Raw genomic sequence first — 4580 nt, 5'->3', positions numbered from 1 at the left:
AGCAGGCTCTCCCCGCCGGCCACCAGGCGTTCATCGGCGCGCCCTTCCAGCCGACTGGCGCCAGCTATGGCGCCCTCCCCGCGCTGCCGCCCCTCGGTGGTTATGGCCCGCCCGTCCCGGCGCCGCCCTACGGGGGCCTTCCGCCGCCATCGGTACCTGTGCCATGGGACCCCACCCTCCTCGCCGCCCAGAACTCCGCACCGTCGCCGAGTAGCTCTGTCGGTGGAGGTGACTGGTACATGGGCTCAGGTGCTACTGCGCACATCACAGCTCATCCCGGTAACCTAACCTCCTCTACTCCTGTTCACACACCCACTCATATCACCGTCGGCAACGGCTCCTCCGTACCTATTACTCATATCGGTAGCACTAGCTTTCCCTCCACTTCCACACCCATCACTATGTCTAATGTTCTTGTTTCACCTGATTTAGTCACAAACCTAGTTTTCGTTCGTTGTCTTACTCGTAAGAACCCACTTACTGTTGAATTTGACGGTGTTGGCTTTTATGTGAAAGACGCCCGTACCCGGATGGTCCTTCACCGATGTGACAGTCCCGATGAGCTCTACCCCGTGCACGCTGACGCCTCCACCTCCACACCTGTTGCTCTCGCCGCCGGCATTGACCTTTGGCACGCTCGCTTGGGTCACCCCAATCACACCGTCTTACGTCAAATCCTTAGGAGTTTCTCCTTCTCATGTGATAAGCTCACCGAGCACTCTTGTGAGGCTTGTCGCTTAGGCAAGCACATTCGTCTTCCCTTTAGTGCGTCTTCTTCAGTTTCCACTTTTCCGTTTCAATTACTTCATAGTGATGTTTGGACATCTCCCGCTGCGAGTAACACGGGCTATCTATACTACTTGGTGATCTTAGATGATTACTCTCATTATGTGTGGACTTTTCCCCTTCATCGTAAATCCGATGCTTTAGCCACACTCACCGCCTTTTATTCCTATGTCACCACCTAGTTCGGCCGCCCCATACTCGCACTCCAAACTGATAACGGAAAAGAGTTTGACAGCGTCGCTCTTCGCACACTTCTCGCCTCTCACGACACCATCTTTCGTCTGACTTGCCCCTATACTTCCCAGCAGAACGGCCGCGCCGAGCGCATTCTCCGCACTCTTAATGACGGTGTTCGCACATTACTCTTTCACGCTACCGTGCCTGCTCGATTTTGGCCCGATGCCCTCGCTACCGCCACTCTCTTAGTTAACATTCGTCCGTGTCGCCCTCGGTGGAACTACGCCCCTCACCACCTTCTCTTCGGCACACCACAGTCCTATGATGGTCTCCGCATCTTCGGGTGTCTCTGTTATCCTAGCACCGCGTACACCGCGCCACACAAGCTCGCACCATGATCCGTCCCATGCATCTTCCTTGGCTACCCTCCTAATACCCAAGGTTACCAGTGCTATGATCCTGTCACTCATCGTGTGTACACCTCGAGGCATGTGTACTTTGTCGAGACGGTGTTCCCTTTTTTTTAGGTTCCTCTGGCTTCGGCCCCTTCGGTGCCGGCCCCCGCGCCCCCTTCGTGGAGCGATGCGCGGCGGCAGCCCTCGGCGGCGCCCTATGCCACCACCACCTGGCTTCGTGACTCCCTTCCCCGAGGTCAAGTCCGCACGGGCCCCCGGCTCCCCATCTCCCTCATACGAGGTTGAGCCCGGCACCCCGCCCACCACGCCTGCGACAGGCCCGACGTCAACCTCGCCCGTCGCCTCTTCCACCTCCGCTCGTGCTGCCCTTCGGGATCCCCACTGGCTAGCTGCGATGCAGGAGGAGTTTGATGCCTTACAGCGCAACCGCACGTGGCAGCTTGTTCTGTGACCCCCTCCTGCCAACATCATCTCTGGCAAGTGGGTGTTTCGCCACAAGACTCGCCCAGACGGTTCTCTCGAGCGCTACAAGGCTCGATGGGTAGTTCGTGGTTTTCAGCAGCACGCGGGCATGGATTTCACCGACACATTCGCCCCGGTTGTGAAACCGGGCACGATCCGCGCCGTCCTTCAGCTGGCCGTCTCGCGTGCCTGGCCTATGCATCAGTTGGACATTTCCAACGCCTTCTTGCATGGTCATCTCGCCGAGCAGGTGTTCTGTGAGCAGCTTACTGGTTTCGTCGACGCCGAGCACCCCGACTTCGTATGCTTGCTCTCCCGCTCTCTGTATGGGTTGAAGCAGGCGCCTCGGGCTTGGTACCAGCGTATCATAGCCTTCCTTCAGTCTCTGGGCTTTTGGTCCACTCGCTCCGATGCCTCACTCTTTGTGTATCATTAGGGAGCTGACACTGCATATCTGCTGCTCTACGTCGACGACATCATCCTCACGGCGTCCACCCCCGATCTCCTTCAGCGGCTGACTGCTCGTCTTTGTGATGAGTTCGCCCTCAAGGACTTGGGGCCCCTACACTACTTTCTCGGCATCGAGGTGATCCGCCAGGCTGACGGTTTATTTCTGCATCAGCAGAAGTACGCCCATGAGCTCCTTGAGCGTGCCGGTATGCTTAACTACAAGCCGGCACCCACCCCCGTCGACACGAAGGCGAAGGTCTCTGCTCTGGAGGGGTCTCCCGCGTCTGATGGAGCATTTTATCGCTCTATTGTCGGTGCTTTACAGTACTTGACGCTGACTCGCCCTGACCTGCAGTACGCTATTCAGCAGGTGTGCCTCCATATGCACGCCCCGCGTGACTCTCACTGGACTCTGGTGAAGCATATTCTCTGTTACATACGCGGCATCATGTCCTTGGGACTCACCCTGACGGCCTCCGCCTCCACCGACCTCGTGGCCTACTCGGATGCTGACTGGGCTGGCTGCCCCGACACGTGACGCTCTACGTCAGGCTACTGCGTCTACCTTGGGCCCTCATTGATCTCTTGGTCATCGAAGCGGCAGCCCACGGTCTCCCGCTCCAGCGCCGAGGCAGAGTATCACGCCGTGGCCGAGTGCTCTTGGATATGTCAGCTGCTCCAGGAGTTGCTTTGTGATGTTCACCAGGCCACTCTTGTCTACTGCGATAACATCAGCACGGTCTACCTCTCCGCCAACCCGGTGCACCATCGACGGACGAAGCATATTGAGCTCGATATTCACTTCGTGCACGAGCAGGTTGCCCTTGGCCGTGTTCGGGTTCTTCACGTGCCGACGACGCAATAGTTTGCTGATGTGATGACTAAGGGATTGCCTACTCCCGTCTTCGAGGAGTTTCGGTCCAGTCTCTGTGTCTTCGGCGACGCTTCGACTACGGGGGAGTGTTGAGTATGTAGTTTGTACTGCACGTGTATTGGAGTTGTGGCCCACCTCCTAGTCTTATATAGTTGAGGTAGAGGCCTTCCCTTGTATTATATATACGTGCACCAGCACCCCATCAATACAATGATTATTGTATTGCAAACTTTCCCGTATACACCCTAAATCGTTGTGTACTTCTGTATGTACCTGTTCAAACATACTCCATCCGTCCCATAATGTAAGACGTTTTTTGACACTAGTGTAGTGTCAAAAAATGTCTTACATTTTGGGACGGAGGGAGTAGAAACTACAATCGGGAATGGCCGTCGGGATTAGAAATTAATAATGGAAAAAATGGGAGTTGATGCTTTGAGATTGTGAATGTCATGTGTCATCCATCCAGAAGGGTCTCACGGGATGGCCTGTGAGACCCGGTCTCATATACCAAATCTTCTATCGTCATAGCAGCTTTTCCTTTTATTGGATCTCTACTTTCATCTTTGATTTGTATTAATCTTTACCTAATAATAAAGAAAATTGGGTTTCTTTCGTCCATCATGACATTTTTTTCAGAAAAGTCCCTCTATTTCAAAAAATTCAACCCGCAGTCCTGTTTTAATTTAAAACGAATCGTTATTTTCGTATTTTACACAAAAGTCCCTATCTTTTCTTGAAATCAACCCGCCGTCTGGATTTAAGTCACACCCGAATCGTTATTTTACATTTATCGAAAATCCCCCTAATGTTTTAGATAATTCATCCGCAGATTATATTTAAGTCAAACAAATGCTTTTTAAAATCATACATATCTTTTAAACTGTAACTCTAATTTGAACATGTTATATATGAAATTTAGTTAGAAAAATATGTAGAATATGAATATGAGATCATTTTTACCTGATAAGTATTTTTAAATATTATTATGGAATATATTTGAATCAAACCAAATGATTTTCTAAATTATCTATATCTTTTAAACCGTAACTTTGATTTTAACATATTATATATGTAATTTTATTAGAAAAATGTGTGGAATCTAAATATGATGTTAATTTTACCTGTTGAATATTTTTAAAATATTGTTATGGAAGCAAACTTATGATTTATAGCGCAAGATTCGTTTTTTCATACCGGCGGCGATCCGGATTGCAAATAAACACCCCACTATAACCATATATGGAAAAGAAAACATCGATAACTACACATGCATACCTCTGAAAAATGTTGCAGGGGAAAACAACAGATTTCTCATCGCGAGAGTGAGATAAGTGTCACATCCCTAGCTGCTGGTAGTGCTCTAGGCTAGCTTCATGTGTGCATCATGTCTATATTTTCGAAACTTGAACTGA

This window comes from Triticum dicoccoides, chromosome 5A (genome assembly GCF_002162155.2).
Source record: "Triticum dicoccoides isolate Atlit2015 ecotype Zavitan chromosome 5A, WEW_v2.0, whole genome shotgun sequence".
In the NCBI taxonomy this organism is placed as follows: Eukaryota; Viridiplantae; Streptophyta; class Magnoliopsida; order Poales; family Poaceae; genus Triticum; species Triticum dicoccoides.
The sequence above is the reverse complement of the archived record's forward strand: the minus strand, read 5'-3'. Positions refer to the sequence as shown.